This window comes from Oncorhynchus tshawytscha, linkage group LG04 (assembly GCF_018296145.1).
Source record: "Oncorhynchus tshawytscha isolate Ot180627B linkage group LG04, Otsh_v2.0, whole genome shotgun sequence".
Lineage (NCBI taxonomy): Eukaryota > Metazoa > Chordata > Actinopteri > Salmoniformes > Salmonidae > Oncorhynchus > Oncorhynchus tshawytscha.
Window position 1 is genome coordinate 9,265,631 of NC_056432.1, and position 20,514 is coordinate 9,286,144.

Sequence of the window (20,514 nt, forward strand, 5' to 3'; positions counted from 1 at the left end):
TTCTCTGTGTCTGTATGTCTGTTAGCAAAGCCTTCATTCTCTGTGTCTGTATGTCTGTTAGCAAAGCCTTCATTCTCTGTGTCTGCATGTCTGTTAGCAAAGCCTTCATTCACTGTGTCTGTATGTCTGTTAGCAAAGCCTTCATTCTCTGTGTCTGCATGTCTGTTAGCAAAGCCTTCATTCACTGTGTCTGTATGTCTGTTAGCAAAGCCTTCATTCTCTGTGTCTGTATGTCTGTTAGCAAAGCCTTCATTCTCTGTGTCTGTATGTCTGTTAGCAAAGCCTTCATTCTCTGTGTCTGTATGTCTGTTAGCAAAGCCTTCATTCTCTGTGTCTATATGTCTGTTAGCAAAGCCTTCATTCACTGTGTCTGTATGTCTGTTAGCAAAGCCTTCATTCTCTGTGTCTATATGTCTGTTAGCAAAGCCTTCATTCTCTGTGTCTATATGTCTGTTAGCAAAGCCTTCATTCTCTGTGTCTGTATGTCTGTTAGCAAAGCCTTCATTCACTGTGTCTGTATGTCTGTTAGCAAAGCCTTCATTCTCTGTGTCTATATGTCTGTTAGCAAAGCCTTCATTCACTGTGTCTGTATGTCTGTTAGCAAAGCCTTCATTCTCTGTGTCTGTATGTCTGTTAGCAAAGCCTTCATTCACTGTGTCTGTATGTCTGTTAGCAAAGCCTTCATTCACTGTGTCTATATGTCTGTTAGCAAAGCCTTCATTCATTATGTCTATATGTCTGTTAGCAAAGCCTTCATTCACTGTGTCTGTATGTCTGTTAGCAAAGCCTTCATTCTCTGTGTCTGTATGTCTGTTAGCAAAGCCTTCATTCACTGTGTCTATATGTCTGTTAGCAAAGCCTTCATTCACTGTGTCTGTATGTCTGTTAGCAAAGCCTTCATTCACTGTGTCTGCATGTCTGTTAGCAAAGCCTTCATTCACTGTGTCTGCATGTCTGTTAGCAAAGCCTTCATTCACTGTGTAGGCATGTCTGTTAGCAAAGCCTTCATTCACTGTGTCTGTATGTCTGTTAGCAAAGCCTTCATTCACTGTGTCTGCATGTCTGTTAGCAAAGCCTTCATTCACTGTGTCTGTATGTCTGTTAGCAAAGCCTTCATTCTCTGTGTCTATATGTCTGTTAGCAAAGCCTTCATTCACTGTGTCTGTATGTCTGTTAGCAAAGCCTTCATTCACTGTGTCTGCATGTCTGTTAGCAAAGCCTTCATTCTCTGTGTCTATATGTCTGTTAGCAAAGCCTTCATTCACTGTGTCTGTATGTCTGTTAGCAAAGCCTTCATTCACTGTGTCTGTATGTCTGTTAGCAAAGCCTTCATTCTCTGTGTCTATATGTCTGTTAGCAAAGCCTTCATTCACTGTGTCTGCATGTCTGTTAGCAAAGCCTTCATTCACTGTGTCTATATGTCTGTTAGCAAAGCCTTCATTCACTGTGTCTGTATGTCTGTTAGCAAAGCCTTCATTCACTGTGTCTATATGTCTGTTAGCAAAGCCTTCATTCTCTGTGTCTATATGTCTGTTAGCAAAGCCTTCATTCACTGTGTCTGTATGTCTGTTAGCAAAGCCTTCATTCACTGTGTCTGTATGTCTGTTAGCAAAGCCTTCATTCACTGTGTCTGTATGTCTGTTAGCAAAGCCTTCATTCACTGTGTCTGTATGTCTGTTAGCAAAGCCTTCATTCACTGTGTCTGTATGTCTGTTAGCAAAGCCTTCATTCACTGTGTCTGTATGTCTGTTAGCAAAGCCTTCATTCACTGTGTCTGCATGTCTGTTAGCAAAGCCTTCATTCACTGTGTCTGCATGTCTGTTAGCAAAGCCTTCATTCACTGTGTCTGCATGTCTGTTAGCAAAGCCTTCATTCACTGTGTCTGCATGTCTGTTAGCAAAGCCTTCATTCACTGTGTCTATATGTCTGTTAGCAAAGCCTTCATTCACTGTGTCTGTATGTCTGTTAGCAAAGCCTTCATTCATTATGTCTGTATGTCTGTTAGCAAAGCCTTCATTCACTGTGTCTGTATGTCTGTTAGCAAAGCCTTCATTCACTGTGTCTGTATGTCTGTTAGCAAAGCCTTCATTCACTGTGTCTGTATGTCTGTTAGCAAAGCCTTCATTCACTGTGTCTATATGTCTGTTAGCAAAGCCTTCATTCACTGTGTCTGTATGTCTGTTAGCAAAGCCTTCATTCACTGTGTCTGTATGTCTGTTAGCAAAGCCTTCATTCACTGTGTCTGTATGTCTGTTAGCAAAGCCTTCATTCTCTGTGTCTGCATGTCTGTTAGCAAAGCCTTCATTCACTGTGTCTGCATGTCTGTTAGCAAAGCCTTCATTCACTGTGTCTGTATGTCTGTTAGCAAAGCCTTCATTCACTGTGTCTATATGTCTGTTAGCAAAGCCTTCATTCACTGTGTCTGCATGTCTGTTAGCAAAGCCTTCATTCACTGTGTCTGCATGTCTGTTAGCAAAGCCTTCATTCACTGTGTCTGTATGTCTGTTAGCAAAGCCTTCATTCACTGTGTCTATATGTCTGTTAGCAAAGCCTTCATTCACTGTGTCTGTATGTCTGTTAGCAAAGCCTTCATTCACTGTGTCTGTATGTCTGTTAGCAAAGCCTTCATTCACTGTGTCTGTATGTCTGTTAGCAAAGCCTTCATTCACTGTGTCTATATGTCTGTTAGCAAAGCCTTCATTCACTGTGTCTGCATGTCTGTTAGCAAAGCCTTCATTCACTGTGTCTATATGTCTGTTAGCAAAGCCTTCATTCACTGTGTCTGCATGTCTGTTAGCAAAGCCTTCATTCACTGTGTCTGCATGTCTGTTAACAAAGCCTTCATTCACTGTGTCTGCATGTCTGTTAACAATGTCCTACTTGACATGCTGATTCATGTGGTTCCCCAGGTCTTAGTGTATAGAGATATGAAGAACCTACTCAATTCTTTTTGTTCTCCATTTTTTTTTCTCAAAATCTGTGAAATGCTTTACCTGCCTTGTCTTGTCTTTCTAACAAAAGCAGCTGAGATTAGCTCACCGGTTATGGTTGAATTGAAAGCCTTACTTGGAGAAACCATGGCTCTGAACACTGGGCCAGATTTTATATCTGGTTTGCAAGACATTACGTTATATAAAGTGTTCCGCAGCTTTCCGTGGCTTTGGCAAAGCCTGCAGTGAAGTATCTATGGGAACATAGTTCTCGCTGTGTCTCTTTATTAAGGGCATGTCAGGTCCAATTATAAGACAATGCAACACAGCTGTAGAGAAAAAAAAGCGCGTTATTTTCAAGACGCATTGTATTGAATGAGTCAGTCGTCAGGTGAAGCAACTTGTTACAGGAATGTTCATTCAATGAAAACGGTCTTTGGCTTGTATCAGATTTTAAAACCCTCAGAATATAGATTCTTACTGACGGATTACTCACATCTATATAAAGAGTCTTGAGGTCGTGTTTTAATATCAAATTCTTTCCCTATATTTTCCCTTTATAACCTTGTATACGCTTGAATGCATTTGGTTTAAATAGACTCAATCAAATACATTAGAAGGAAAAGCCTACTCCCTAATGGTATAACATCTATGTTTATGGTACAATCACTGGAAACGAGAGAGGCAGATATGGGATATGTTCATATTCCTGTATGGGAGGGGAAGTGATTTCAGTTGGTTTATACTGTATCTTAGAAAGTATTCGCACCCCTTGACGTATTCCACATTTTGTTGTGTTACAGCCTGAATTCAAAATGGATTAAATAGATGTTTTTCCTTACACAATCTACACACAATACCCATAATGACAAAGTGAAAATGTGTTTTTTTAAATGTTTGCAAATGTATTGAAAATGAAGTACAGAAATATCTCATTTACATACACTTCATCACCAAAAGTATGTGGACACCTGCTCGTCGAAAATCTCATTCCAAAATCATGGGTAATAATATGGAGTTGGTCTCTCTTTTACTGTTATAACAGCCTCCACTCTTCTGGGAATGATTTCCACTAAATGTTGGAACATTGCTGCGGGGACTTGCTTTCATTCAGACACAAGAGCATTAATGAGGTTGGGCACTGATGTTGGGTGATTATGCCTGGCTCGAAATCGGTGTTGCAGTTCATCCCAAAGGTGTTTAATGGGGTTGAGGTCAGGGCTCTATGCAGGCCAGTCAAGTTCTTCCACACCGATCTCGTCAAAAAACATTTCTGTAAGGACCTCGCTTTGTGCTCGGGGGCATTGTCATGCTGAAACAGGAAAGGGCCTTCCACAAACGGTTGTCAGAAAGATTTGTTCGTCGGACTGCCAGATGGTGAGGCATGGTTCATCACGCCAGAGAACTTCAAATCAAATCAAATCGAATTTTAATTGTCACATACACATGGTTAGCAGATGTTAATGTGAGTATAGCGAAATGCTTGTGCTTCTAGTTCCGACAATGCAGTAATAACCAACGAGTAATCTAACCTAACAATTCCAAAACTACTACCTTATACACAAAGGTGTGAAGGGATAAAGAATATGTACATAAAGATATATGAATGAGTGATGGTACAGAGCGGCATAGGCAAGATGCAGTAGATGGTATCGAGTACAGTATATACATATGAGATGAGTAATGTAGGGTATGTAAACAAAGTGGCATAGTTTAAAGTGGCTAGTGATACATGTATTACATAAAGATGCAGTAGATGATATAGAGTACAGTATATACGTATACATATGAGATAAATAATGTAGGGTATGTAAACATTATATTAAGTAGCATTGTTTAAAGTGGCTAGTGATATATTTTACATCAATTCCCATTATTAAAGTGGCTGGAGTTGAGTCAGTGTGTTGGCAGCAGCCACTCAATGTTAGTGGTGGCTGTTTAACAGTCTGATGGCCTTGAGATAGAAGCTGTTTTTCAGTCTCTCGGTCCCAGCTTTGATGCACTTGTACTGACCTCGCCTTCTGGATGATAGCGGGGTGAACAGGCAGTGGCTCGGGTGGTTGTTGTCCTTGATGATCTTTATGGCCTTCCTGTGACATCGGGTGGTGCAGGTGTCCTGGAGGGCAGGTAGTTTGCCCCTGGTGATGCGTTGTGCAGACCTCACTACCCTCTGGAGAGCCTTACGGTTGTGGGTGGAGCAGTTGCCGTACCAGGCGGTGATACAGCCCGACAGGATGCTCACGAATGTGCATCTGTAGAAGTTTGTGAGTGCTTTTGGTGACAAGCCGAATTTCTTCAGCCTCCTGAGGTTGAAGAGGCGCTGCTGCGCCTTCTTCACGATGCTGTCTGTGACCAATTCAGTTTGTCTGTGATGTGTACGCCGAGGAACTTAAAACATACTACCCTCTCCACTACTGTTCCATCGATGTGGATAGGGGGGTGTTCCCTCTGCTGTTCCTGAAGTCCACAATCATCTCCTTAGTTTTGTTGACGTTGAGTGTGAGGTTATTTTCCTGACACCACACTCCGAGGGCCCTCACCTCCTCCCTGTAGGCCGTCTCGTCGTTGTTGGTAATCAAGCCTACCACTGTTGTGTCGTCCGCAAACTTGATGATTGAGTTGGAGGCGTGCGTGGCCACGCAGTCGTGGGTGAACAGGGAGTACAGGAGAGGGCTCAGAATGCACCCTTGTGGGGCCCCAGTGTTGAGGATCAGCGGGGTGGAGATGTTGTTACCTCCCCTCACCACCTGGGGGCGGCCTGTCAGGAAGTCCAGTACCCAGTTGCACAGGGCAGGGTCGAGACCCAGGGTCTCGTGCTTGATGACGAGTTTGGAGGGTACTATGGTGTTAAATGCTGAGCTGTAGTCGATGAACAGCATTCTCATGCTCAGCATGTTTTCACTGCTCCAGAGGCCAATGGCGGCAAGCTTTGCACCACTCCAGCCAACACTTGGCTGCTCGTTCATGAAAACCAATTTCATTAAGCTCCCGATGAACAGTTCTTGTGCTGACGTTGCTTCCAGAGGCAGTTTTGAACTCGGTAGTTAGTGAGTGTTGCAATCGAGGACAGACAATTTGGTGGTCCCATTCTGTGAGCTTGTGTGGCCTACCACTTCGCAGCTGAGACGTTTTTGCTCCTAGACGTTTCCACTTCACAATAACAATGGAAAGGATTGCGCCGAAGGGAATTGCTGCCATTTTATGGGCTCATAACCAACTGTGCTATTTTGTTTGTTTTTTTCACATGGTTTGTAACTCATTTTATACATAATGTCTTATGACCGGAAAAAACTTCTGGACATCAGAACAGCGATTACTCACCTCGAACTGGAAGAAGATTTTTTCTTGAATGAGTCCGACGCGAAGGATATAGTGCTTTGTCAAGGTCCAAATCCCCATCATCAGCGTGAAAAAGACGGAGAAAAAGGGAGAGGAGGGCGGGGTGCCTTGTAAGAATTCTCCGACGATTACCCTCCGTATTATTGGCCAACGTGCAATCATTGGAAAACAACTGGACGATCTACGATTAAGACTATCCACCCAACGGGATGTTAAAAACTGTAATATCTTATGTTTCCCCGAGACGTGGCTGAACTACGACACAGAAAATATAGAGCTGGCTGGCTTCTCTGTGCAAGACAGAGCAGCTACGTCTGTTAAGACGAGGGGCGGGAGTGTGTGTCTATTTGTTAATAACTGCTGGTGCGTGATGTCTAATATGCTCGCTTCGAGGCAAGGAAAAGGGATGCATGCATATGAGAGCACCAGCTGTTCCAGACGACTGTGTGATCACACTCTCCGTAGCCGATGTGAGCAAGACCTTTAAACAGGTCAACATTCACAAAGCCGTGGGGCCAGACGGATTACCAGGACATGTACTCAAAGCATGCACAGACTGACTGGCTTTACTGACATTTTCAACCTCTCCCTGACCGAGTCTGTAATACCTACATGTTTCAAACAGACCTCCATGGTCCCTGTGCCAAAGAAAGCAAAGATAACCTGCCTAAATGATTACCGCCCCGTAGCACTCACGTCGGTAGCCATGAAGTACTTTGAAAGGCTGGTCATGGCTCACATCAACACCATCATGCCAACAGATCCACAGATGACGCAATCTCAATTACACTCCACACTGCACTTTCCCACCTGGACAAAAGAAACACCAATGTGAGAATGCTATTCATTGAGCACAGCTCAGTGTTCAACACCATAGTGCTCACAAAGCTCATCACTAAGCTAAGGACACTGGGACTAAACAACTCCCTCTGCAACTGAATCCTAGACTTCCTGACGGGCCTCTCCCAGGTGGTAAGGGTAGGCAACAACACATCTGCCATGCTGATCCTCAACACTGAGGCCCCTCAGCAGTGCATGCTTAGTCCCCTCCTGTACTCCTTGTTCACCCATGACTGTGTGGCCAAGAATGACTCCAACACCATAATTAAGTTTGCTGATGACACAACAGTGGCAGGCCTGATCACCAACAACAATGAGGCAGCCTATAGGGAGGAGGTCAGAGACCTGTCAGTGTGGCGCCAGAACAACAACCCCTCCCTCAATTTGAGCAAAACAAAGGAGCTGATCGTGGACTATAGGAAACAGAGGGCCGAACAGGCCCGCATTGACAGGGCTGAAGTGGAGCGGGTCGAGAGTTTCAAGTTACTTGGTGACCACATCACCAACAAACTATTATGGTCCAAACACACCAAGACAGTTTTGAAGAGGGCACGACAACACCTTTTCCTCCTCAGGAGACTGAAAAGATTTGGCATATCCTCAAAAGGTTCTACAGCTGCACCATTGAGAGCATCCTGACCTGTTGAATCAACATCTGGTATGGCAACTGCTCGGCATCTGACCGTAAGGAGCTACAGAGTGTAGTGCGTACAGCCCAGTACATCACTGGGGCCAAGCTTCCTGACATCCAGGACCTACAGTTGAAGTCGGAAGTTTACATACACCTAACTACATTTATCCTCAGTTTTTCACATTTCCTGACATTTAATCCAAGTAAAAATTCCCTGTCTTAGGTCAGTTAAGATCACCACTTTATTTTAAGAATGTGAAATGTCAGAATAATAGTAGAGAGAATGATTTATTTCAGCTTTTATTTCTTTCATCGCATTCCCAGTGGGTCAGAAGTTTACCTACACTCAATTAGTATTTGGTAGAGTTGCCTTTGAATTGTTTAACTTGGGTCAAACATTTCAGGTAACCTTCCACAAGATTCCCACAATAGGTTGGGTGAATTTTGTCCCATTCCTCCTGACAGAGCTGGTGTAACTGTGTCATGTTTGTAGGCCTCCTTGATCGCTGATGCTTTTTCAGTTCTGCCCACAAATTTTTAATAGGATTGAGGTCAGGGCTTTGTGATGGCCACTCCAGTACCTTGACTATGTTGTCCTTAAGCCATTTTGCCACAACTTTGGAAGTATGCTTGGGGTCATTGTCCATTTGGAAGACCCATTTGCGACCAAGCTTTAACTTCCTGACTGATGTCTTGAGATGTTGCTTCAATATATCCACATCATTTCCACATAATTTCCACATCCACATCATCCACATCATCATTTCCACATCATTTCCACATCCACATCATATCCACATCATCTCATGACGCCATCTATTTTGTGAAGTGCACCAGTCCCTCTTACAACAAAGCACCCCCACAACATGATGCTGCCACCCCGTGATTCATTTTTGGGATGGTGTTAGGCTCAGGTCCTCCCCCCTTTTCCTCCTAACATAACGATGGTCATTATGGCCAAACAGTTCTATTTTTTTTTCATCAGACCAGAGGACATTTCTCCAAAAGGTAAGATCTTTGTACCCATGTGCAGTTGCAAACTGGAGTCTGGCTTTTTTTATGCCGGTTTTGGAGCAGTGGCTTCTTCCTTGCTGAGCGGCCTTTCAGGTTATGTCGATATAGGACTCGTTTTACTGTGGATATAGATACTTTTGTACCTGTTTCCTCCAGCATCTTCACAAGGTCCTTTGCTGTTGTCTGGGATTGATTTGCACTTTTCACACCAAAGTACGTTCATCTCTAGGAGACAGAACGCGTCTCCTTCCTGAGCGTTATGACGGCTGCTTGGTCCCAAGGTGTTTATACTTGTGTACTATTGTTTGTACAGATGAACATGGTACCTTCAGGCGTTTGGAAATTGCTCCCAAGGATGAACCAGACTTGTGGAGGTCTACAATTTTTATTCTGAGGTCTTGGCTATTTCTTTTGATTTTCCCATGATGTCAAGCAAAGAGGCACTGAGTTTGAAGGTAGGCCTTGAAATACATCCACAGGTACACACTGGAATTGTGATACAGTTAATTATAAGTGAAATAATCTGTCTGTTAACAAATGTTGGAAAAATGACTTGTCATGGAAAAATGACGTGTCATGCACAAAGTAGATGTCCTAACCGACTTGCGAAAACTATAGTTTGTTAACAAGAAATTTGTGGAGTGGTTGAAAAACAAGTTTTAATAACTCCAACCTAAGTGTATGTAAACTTCTGACTTCAACTGTATATACTGTATTAGGCGGAGTCAGAGGAATGCTCAAAAGATTGTCAAAGACTCCAGTCACCCCAGTCATAGACTGTTCCCTCTGCTACCGCACGGTAAGTGGTACCGGAGTGCGAAATCTAGGACCAAAAGGATTGTTAACAGCTTCTTCCCCCAAGCCATAAGACTGCTGAACAATTAATCAAATGGCCACCCAGACTATTTACATTGATTTTAGTTTATTTGGGGGGGGTACAATAATTATTGAGGTGTGGATACCAGTATACAGCCTCGCAGGCCCAGGGTTAAAAACATGAATGTGGATTCATAATATTACCTTGTATTGTATTGTATTACACCCTCTAAACTTATTCCACAGATCCCTTGGCCACAATTTGTGTAATCTGACTCCATGCAGTACCTCACTTTGAGAATCCCTGCAGACTCCATGCAGTACCTCACTTTGAGAACCCCTGCAGACTCCATGCAGTACCTCACTTTGAGAACTCCTGCAGGCTCCATGCAGTACCTCACTTTGAGAACCCCTGCAGACTCCATGCAGTACCTCACTTTGAGAACCCCTGCAGACTCCATGCAGTACCTCACTTTGAGAACCCCTGCAGACTCCATGCAGTACCTCACTTTGAGAACTCCTGCAGGCTCCATGCAGTACCTCACTTTGAGAACCCCTGCAGACTCCATGCAGTACCTCACTTTGAGAACCCCTGCCCTAAAAATCGAATCAAATTTTACTGGTCACGTGGTCAGATGTTATTGGTCACATACACGTGTTTAGCAGATGTTATTGCGTGTGTAGCGAAATGCTTGTGTTTCTAGCTCCAACACTGCAGTAATATCTCAATCAAATCAGTCAAATGTATTTATAAAGCCCTTCATACATCAGCTGATGTCACAAAGTGCTGTACAGAAACCCAGCCTAAAACCCCAAACAGCAAGCAATGCAGGTGTAGAAGCACGGTGGCTAGTTAAAACTCCCTAGAAAGGCCAGAACCTAGGAAGAAACCTAGAGAGGAACCAGGCTATGAGGGGTGGCCAGTCCTCTTCTGGCTGTGCCGGGTGGAGATTATAACAGGACATGGCCAAGATGTTCAAATGTTCATAGATGACCAGCAGGGTCAAATAATAATATTCACAGTGGTTGTTGAGGGTGCAACAGGTCAGAACCTCAGTAGTAAATGTCAGTTGGCTTTTCATAGCCGATCATTGAGAGTATCTCTACTGCTCCTGCTGTCTCTAGAGAGTTGAAAACAGCAGGTCTGGGACAGGAAGCACGTCCGGTGAACAGGTCAGGGTTCCATAGCCGCAGGCAGAACAGTTGAAACTGGAGCAGCAGCATGGCCAGGTGGACTGGGGACAGCAAGGAGTCATCAGGCCAGGCAGTCCTGAGGCATGGTCCTAGGGCTCAGGTCCTCCGGGAGAGAAAAAGAAAGAAAGAAAGAGAGAAAGAAAGAGAGAAAAACAGAGAAAGAGAGAGAGAATTAGAGAGAGCATACTTAAATTCACACAGGACACCGGATAAGACAGGAGAAATACTCCAGATATAACAGACTGACCCTAGCCCCCCGACACATAAACTACTGCAGCATAAATACTGAAGGCTGAGACAGGAGGGGTCAGGAGACACTGTGGCCCCATCCGATGATACCCCCGGACAGGGCCAAACAGGCAGGATATAACCCCACCCACTTTGCCAAAGCACAGCCCCCACACCACTAGAGGGATATCTTCAACCACCAACTTACCATCCTGAGACAAGGCCAAGTATAGCCCACAAAGATCTCCGCCACGGCACAACCCAAGGGGGGGTGCCAACCCGGACAGGAAGATCACGTCAGTGACTCAACCCACTCAAGTGACGCACCCCTCCTAGGGACGGCATGGAAGAGCACCAGTAAGCCAGTGAGTAATATCTGACCATGTCACAGCAGTACACACAATACACACAATACACACAAATCTAAAGTGATGGCAGTGGTGATTGTAGGGGCTTCTATAGTGGCACAGTGCTATTGCTCTAAAGTATCTCTGTGTTGTCGACTTGCACATAGGCCAGCGAACAGTTAGATAAGCGCTCTGGGTTCTCCCCTAGGTACAGTTCTAGGATCAGCTGCCCTTCCACCATTCCTAACCTTAAACAATAGTGGGAAAAATACACAACTAACCCAAGATCAGCGTCTAGGGGCAACCGAGATAATCACCAGGAGGACCTAGCTGAAACAGGAATTGGCCTTGGGGATTAGACCATGGTATAATTTGAGGCCATCTAAATTGATTTTGCACAACAGAATGATGTTATATAAAAAGCATCATAGTATTTAGGAAGATGGCACCAACAGACACAGTCTCCCTGTTTCTAGCTCCTAGCTAAACTTTGGTTTGAAAATAGTATAAAGTCAAATACTATGATGATAAGGATCGTTCACAGTTTGTCTTTAGTTAGAGGAAATGTGTTGAGTTCTCTCAGGTCCCAGGGGATATGGATTGAATGGAGGTCCTAACAGCCCTAATCTAGAAACAGGGCCTGTACGCATAAAGGATCGTAGGAGGAAAATGACATAATTCAGAGATTGTTTGTAGATGGTTTTTCATTCAGAAGTCATTCTAATCATGGAAGTTTTATGCCTACGGGCCAATGGTGTTTGACTGCATTTGAACGAAGAAAAAGTCCCTGGTAGTTATGCACACGCCATTGATGTAAACAAGAACGACAACAACAGAATCCAATCCACACAACTTTTGTTAGTGCTTTCTGTTAGTATTATCAGAGAAGGTACTAACAGTAGCAGCCCATTTCAGTCTTGATGAGACCTACAGTACAGCCAGGCAGATAAAAAAACCCTCATAGAACAGGTTTGATCCGGTCATAGAGAGATGAACATGAGCCAGCCTATCATAATGCAATACAGGTGGAGCCTGGGCTACATACCAACTTCTATTATGGTATCCCTACATCCATGTTGTATCGCTGGATGAGGGGTAGTGCCTTATTTGTCGCGCACTTGTAAAACGTCCCAGGTGGCGCACTACTTTTGACCAGGGCCCATGGCACAATACCGGGAATAGGGTGCCATTTGGGATGTGACCAATGTTTGAGCGTCACCTTTATTTCGATGTTAGGTTGAAGCTCTGTCATCCATACTGATTCTCATTTACCTCTCACAGTGCAGTATTTTAATGAAACCTTCATTTGGTCATTTTATGATGTGCCATTGATGGCTCCATGCGTGGTTCTGCTTGAGGTGAGCTTCCCTCTCTCTCGGCGGCATGTTTGTTGTTGTGTTTCTGTTTCTGAGTTGCTATGGACTTTAAGCTTTAACTGCTGTTATGCAGCTTTTGGGCATATTTGATTATTTTTTTACTCTTGTTAAAAATATATTTTTTGAGGGTTTATAAATGATAACGTGATTTGATTGCAGGCAGTGATGTAGTGGTAAAATAGGGTAAACTCTGATCACCTGTCGTGGTGAAAAAAATAGCGCTGCTTATACTTTCAATGCATTTTTTCAGCAAAGGGTGGGTAAACTGTCACACACACACAAAAAGGGTAATCTGTGTTTACTATTCCTTAGCTTTACTTACTAAAGTGTGATGGGGAACATCTGCTTATCCACTCCATCTCATATGTGTTGAAACCCCACACTCTTCTTAGCACTGGGCAAGTTTATTAAGCTGCCAACAAAATTAATGTTTGGACATTTTAATAAAAGTGGGATTCCTTCCTTGGGTTAGTTTGCGACGTTGATTTATATACAACTTAAATTAACGTTTCAAAGAAAATCCCTGTGATTGTTTGGAACACATTCCTAAAAACATAATGGATGAAGTATCCCTCTTTCCAGCTGATCAGTATATGACTGTCCTTTATGTACAGTGTAAAACACCTCACTGATATCCATCTATAGCAGAAAATGTAAACCTCACTATTTATGTACCATGGGAGTTATTTGGTTGTATTATTTAGTTGTACTATATGCATGTTAATATATTGAACTTTTTTTGTGTGAGTAACACCCGGTACAATATGAATATCAGAGTGGCAGGTCAAACAAGGAACTGTACAATAACTAATCATAAACCTCCCTTAGACTACTTTGTCTCATTTAGTTTCAACCCCCAACCCCCCCTCTCCCCTCTCTTCCTATCTCTATTGGTCATCTGTCTATTGTACATATGAGATCAACTGATCCGAGGTCACATTCTCCAGATGTATTTATGTGAATACAAAACAGTGGTGAAGTGCTAGCGGATGTCCCTGCTGTTCCCAGGACTGGGTTGGTGTGTGGGCTCCTCTGGGGGGAACGTCTGGCACATGGTCTCCTGGATAGTGTTAGTTATTTAGGAGGACTGTTTACTGTTGCCTCCATGGAACCCAGCCAGAGACCCAGCAGAAGGCTTGGAGCACTGACTGGACCATTACTTTTGACCTGATCCCCTATGGGCCCTCGTCAAAAGTATTGCACAATGTAGGGAACAGGGTGGCATTTGGGCGTTGCTCTTTATTCATGGAGGGCCAAGGGAAGCCAGGCTTCCGCCCAAAAAACAGACCAATATTATAATTTTTTTAAACACGCAATTATTTATCTTTCGTCTTTCTGTGGGGGGTTTTCTGCTTCAAATCGCAAGAGGCTGAATGCACATACACATACACACATACACACATACACACACACACATACACACACATACACACATACACATACACACACACACATACACATACACACATACACACATACACACACACACACACACACATACACATACACACACATACACACACATACACACACACACACACACACATACACATACACATACACATACACACACACACACACACACACACACACACACACACACACACACACACACACACACACACACACACACACACACATACACATACACATACACATACACATACACATACACATACACATACACATACACATACACACACACACAGAAATCAGAACCATGGAGAGCCACATCATTTAGCTTACTTTGATTGGACTAAATAGTTTTTGGTATCTTTTAGTTGTCACTGTATTAGACTAAGCAGAGGAGATTTGATGATGTTGACATGTTGAAGTTGAAATGGTGCTGGAATAGTGGAGGCAGCCCCTGTTTTCTTTGAGGTGTGCGATAACTCTCCGTGGTTCTAAATCAATAGTTGTTTAGTGGTCCGAAAATGTTGGAAACATTACCTTGCTTGTCCATGCTCTAGGTAATGTAACTAACTGTATGTTACTGTACATGCAATATGCTTTGTGGTCTTCACTGGGCAGAGGCTGTGATCAAACTAAGGTGTGGTTGAATTTATTGTGTCTTCTTTAGGCGTATATATCACGGTCACTAGACGTATTAATTAACAGGTTATAGGTCAAACAACGGATTTTACCCACGCATTGCTACTGCATATGGGACACAGATAGAGCCTTCTAGTGTCTCTATAATCTGCCCTAGCCTGGTAACGGATCTATTTGTGTTGGCAAGACACATATTGAGGTTTAGTAGAACTAGTGCCAAATGTTTTGAACAGACCCACAACACTTTAATCTGGATGTTTGGAGAGAAGAATCAGCCCACCACCATCTCTCTAAAGTAGAGCAGGTATCTATCTTATTCTCCCAATCTCTCTCTCTTTTCCCATGCTCCTTAGTATTACAGTCTTAGAAAAAAAGGTGCTCTCTAGAACATAAAAGGATTCTTCTGCTCTCCCCATAGTATAACCATTTGAAGAACCCCTTTTGGTTCCAGGTAGAACCCTTTTGGGTGGTTCCATGTAGAGGCCTTTCTACAGAGGGTTCTACATGGAACCCAAAGGGGTTCTGCATGGAACCAAAAAGAGTATGACCTGGAACCAAAAGAAAAAGGGTTCTCCTAAGGGGACAGCCGAAGAACCCTTTTGGAACACTTTCAGAGAGTTTTGAAAGTAGGAGCATGGAGTGTCACGTTTGAGTCTGACTTAGGTTTTACAAACTCCACTGACCCTATTTGAGCTGGCTTCCTTTCTCAAGCCACTGAATGAGGTGAGTTGAGGTGAGGTGAGGTGCTGTACGTGGGGCTCCATTGTACCGTGTCTTCCTGCTCCCAACGAGACACTCAATTATATCATTGTGTTTAATTGACCTCAGTTTTAATCCACACATGGTTTTGGATACACACCCACGCACACACAGATGCACACGTGCACGAACACTCACGCACGAATGCATACACAAACGTACGCACGCATAAGCATTCAATACCTGTGCACACACACATCACACACACTCACACACGCACACACACATCACACATACACACACACGCACACACACATCACACATACACACACACACGCACACACACACACACACGCACACACACATCACACATACACACACACGCACACACACATCACACACACACATCACACATCACACACACACACACGCACACACACATCACACATACACACACACGCACACACACATCACACATACACACACACGCACACACACATCACACATACACACACACGCACACACACATCACACATACACACACACACGCACACACACATCACACATACACACACACGCACACACACATCACACATACACACACACACACACAAACACACGAAACACACACACGCACACACACACAAACACACACAGCATGGTTTACTGACCTTATGGGGACCCCCTAAAAGTATACATTAAACATTTTCCCTAACCCCTAAACCTAACCCCTAACCCTAATTCTAACCCTATCCCTAATTCTAACCCTAACCCTAATTCTAACCCTAACCCTAATTCTAACCCTAATTCTAACCCTAACCCTAACCCTAACCTAGCGCAATATAGCCTTTTCCCCCACTAGGATAGTAATACAAGCGCACACACACACAGACGCACACACACATTCACTCACTCATTCACTCACTCACTCACTCACACACACTCACACACACACTTTATGTAAGCAGTTTGACTCCAATTAGATTAGCACTTTTGGGCCTTGTTTTTCCTCTGATTGGCTGTGTTTACTGTGGCTAATAGTGTCATAAAAACTACCAGAGAACCACATGGAGACAATTAGCAATGAGATCTGTTCAGAGTGGAACACAGACAGACACACTACCTAGAACAATGTGCTCGCCTATCGTTCTTTCATGACCATACTACACATACAGTATGCACTCACACTCACACACACACACACACACACACACACACACACACACACACACACACACACACACACACACACACACACACACACACACACACACACACACACACACACACACACACACACACACACACACACACACACAGCATATTGTTGCATGGTATGGTTTACTCCATGCGCGTGTGTGTGTGTGTGTGTGTGTGTGTGTATGTGTGTGTGTGTGTGTGTGTGTGTGTGTGTGTGTGTGTGTGGTCATATAAAGGACAATTGTCAGAAGAAGAAACCCTACATGCATACGAACTTAGAATTTAGCCACTGGACCAATTAGAACAACAGGGGTTTCAGTACCATCATATTTCCTTTTTGCTTTTATGACCTGTGGACCTTCATTACCATGAAAGACTATAGTGTTTCCAGTATAGGGGAGAGGAGAGGAGAGGGAGGAGGGAGGAGAGGAGAGGAGGGAGGAGGGAGGAGGGAGGAGAGGAGAGGAGATGGAGAAGGGAGGGAGGGAGGGAGGGAGGGAGAGGAGGGAGAGGAGAGGGAGGAGGGAGGAGGGGAGGGGGAGGGGGAGGGAGGAGAGAGAGAGGAGAGGAGAGAAGAGGAAGAGAGAGAGAGAGGGAGGAGAGGAGAGGAGAGGGAGGGAGGGAGGGTAGGGAGGGAGAGGAGAGGGAGGGAGAGGAGGAGAGGGAGGGAGGGAGGGAGGGAGGGGAGGAGAGGAGGGAGGAGAGGGAGGGAGGGATGGGAGGGGAGGGAGGGGGAGGGAGGGAGGGAGGGAGGGAGGGAGGGAGGAGAGGAAGAGGAGAGAGAGGGAGGGGAGGGGAGGGGAGGGGAGGGGAGGGAGGGGAGGGAGGGAGGGAGGGGGGAGGGGGGAGGGAGGGAGGGGGAGAGGGAGGGAGGGAGGGAGGGAGGGAGGGGAGGGAGGGAGGGAGGGAGAGGAGGGGAGGGAGGGAGGGAGGGAGGGAGGGAGGGGGGAGGGAGGGAGGGAGGGGAGGGAGGGAGGGGAGAGGGGAGAGGAGGGAGGGAGAGGAGAGGAGGGAGGGGGAGGGAGGAGAGGAGAGGAGAGGAGAGAGGAGAGGAGAGGAGAGGAGAGGAGAGGAGAGGAGAGGAGAGGAGGAGGGGAGAGGAGGGGAGGGTATGGGTGATAATAAGAGGGGAAATGATGGACTTGGTGTCTCGTCCTAAACATTTGTTCTTCAAGGGCCCCAAGCAGCTAGAAAAGAGTCAGAGACCCTTAAGAACCCCCCTCCCCCAACAAACATCCAGTACCCATGCTCTGCCTGCCTACCCCCTTGTACTCCACTATGTGGAGACCAAAGGGTGGTGCTTTTGACTGTGTATATGGAGTGATGAGTGATGTTGCGTGTGATGCCCTAATATGACTATAAAAGGCAGGAGCCACAGAGCTTTGTTCTAATCCTGGTGGTGAAGCCCTTCATTATTACTTTCTGTCCAGCTGCTAGTTCCTCAACGCAGTGCCTCACTGAGCATCAGCACTACCCCGCACCAGGCAGGATTAGAGAAGACTCTCGTACTGTACAGACACAGACACTCTCACGAACCTATTCATTCATTCACTCACTCACGCTGTAGAAATAGAGAGAACACACACACGCACACACACTTTCAAAATCTATTTACCCCAACCCTAACCTTAACCCCAAAACCTAACTGGTCCCAACAAGTATATTTAAACACGTCCACACACACACACACCACACACACACACACACACACACACACACACACACACACACACACACACACACACACACACACACACACACACACACACACACACACACACACACACACACACACACACACACACACACACACACACACACACAGGCACACAGTGTCTGTCTCTCAGGCTACCACACATGACCAGATATATTCCTCCCTCAGTACTGTCCCCATCTGCCCAAGGGAACACACTGTCTATGAAGTGGTCCCTGTGGTTTCTCTTGATGGTGTCAAAGGAAGCAAATGTCCATAATACTGGGTTTAACCACAACCTCAAGTACTGCATGTGTCTGCAATGATCTGGGAATGTACTTTCATTCAAAAATCTGTTTAGATTTATTATAGAACCGTTAACCATGTTTTGTAGAAACTTGTGTGCTGAAATGCATCTCAGAGTGAATAGAGGAAACATAATATTTTGTAAAGATAAACACTTCGCTAGGTGCATCTCCAGCTCTGGATACACGTAGTGCAGTATATAATGAATAGGGGGCCATTTTGAAGTATCAACCAGTATGTGCCAGTTTCCCATGGCAACACAGTAGCTTGATCGTCGTGAGAACATGGTTTCGCCTGTATGACTTCCTCTTCTTCCAGAACTCTGATGAGAATGTGTTGTCCAAGCAAACAGTCCCTATCATGTTCCAGCTACACTATGAGCCATTTGTTAATATCATGTCAAAGGGACACTAAGTTAACTGGAGAGTAGGGCCTGTATTCCAGAAGCTTCTCAGCATAGGAGTACTGATCTGGGATCAGTTGTGCCTTTTAGATCATACCAAATATGATTTACATGGACTGGGAGGGGAGGGTGGATCTCATTCTAGATCAGCATTCCGACTCTTTATACATATGGCCGATGATAGTTAGTCAGTGGTTATTCTCGGAACAAATAACCACATCAGCGACTGGGTTTAGTCAGTCATGAGATACTACTGAGTCGTCAGTTGGTTAGAGCAGATGGATATTGACGAGGATGAACAGTTGGAAATTGCTGTCTAGATGTGATTAGAAAACCTTTATTATCCCCCTCTTGGGAAATTTGTTTGGCGTTTACAACCCACAACATCGTTAAAACACAGAATATTGTGACATGTAATATTGTCATGCATATAAAATAAACTAAACTTGAATCACTTCCTGCTCTGACAACAACTCTATGAGGCTACAGGCAGGACAGGACAACGTTTTCTGCATACATTATACACGGAAACGTAGTCTGTTTGAGGTTGTTTATATCACGGCTGTGTGTTTACAGTAACAGAGTCAAGGGACACGTGTATTATTTATTTGTTACCACGTACTAATTTTCAACAGCAACGTTGTTCAATTGTGAAGAGCAAAAAGGAAAAGACAATTTGAAGATGTAACTATGTCAAGAATGTGTTTGCTCTCACCAACCAAGGCCAACTAATCATTTCTGCCAGTTGGGAAGCGTTTTTCAAGTGGTAAACCCAGTTATATCATGGTTCATCGACCATATGGCGAACAGCATTGACTTCAGTACTAGAGTGATGCTATTGTGTTTGTGGCTGTGAAACACTCATTGCCACCATTTCATAAGACTGTGCTGTTATTTAAGGCCTTCCAAAATGTTATTTTGTGTTTTTAAAAGCTGTTTCAAATTAGAGCGTTTTCTGTCGGAATCTAAGTGGTATAATTTCACTTTGCATGCTGGGTACATAACCATGCAGAAGGGTTGAAATCCTCAGATGAAATATTGGTGTCTTTTATTATCCATGTGATAATAACCAGTCTGACAGTGTGTCTAGCTTGTAGCTTTTCAAAACAGGGAAACAAATGATCTGTGCAATAGCCTCATCATATTCTGGGATTGGGATTTCATGTGAAAGTTTTCTTCAGCAATGAGCGTTTATAAGAAGGCGATTACCTAACTAGAGTTTAGTAAACTGAGCAATACATAAATAAAGTCCTCTTTATAGCACATATTGTTGAAGAAAAGTTTCAATTTAAATCACACTGCTAGATTATATAGAGGTTTTTTGGGGCACTTTGCACCATTCTTTTAAAATAAGAAAATGTCTCTCTTCGCAGGTTGGCCCAGTTTCTATCAAAATGTACTGTATACATTATGAACACATCTCTAACAAATGTGTTGTTGTTGTTG

At 44.2% G+C, this 20,514-nt stretch overlaps 1 protein-coding gene across 10 annotated transcripts in view; it reads left to right on the forward strand.

Annotated features, from left to right (window-relative positions):
- LOC112246636 (PDZ and LIM domain protein 5) overlaps positions 1-20,514 on the forward strand; it is a 137,795-nt gene that overhangs the window by 29,275 nt on the left and 88,006 nt on the right. The window lies entirely within an intron of this gene.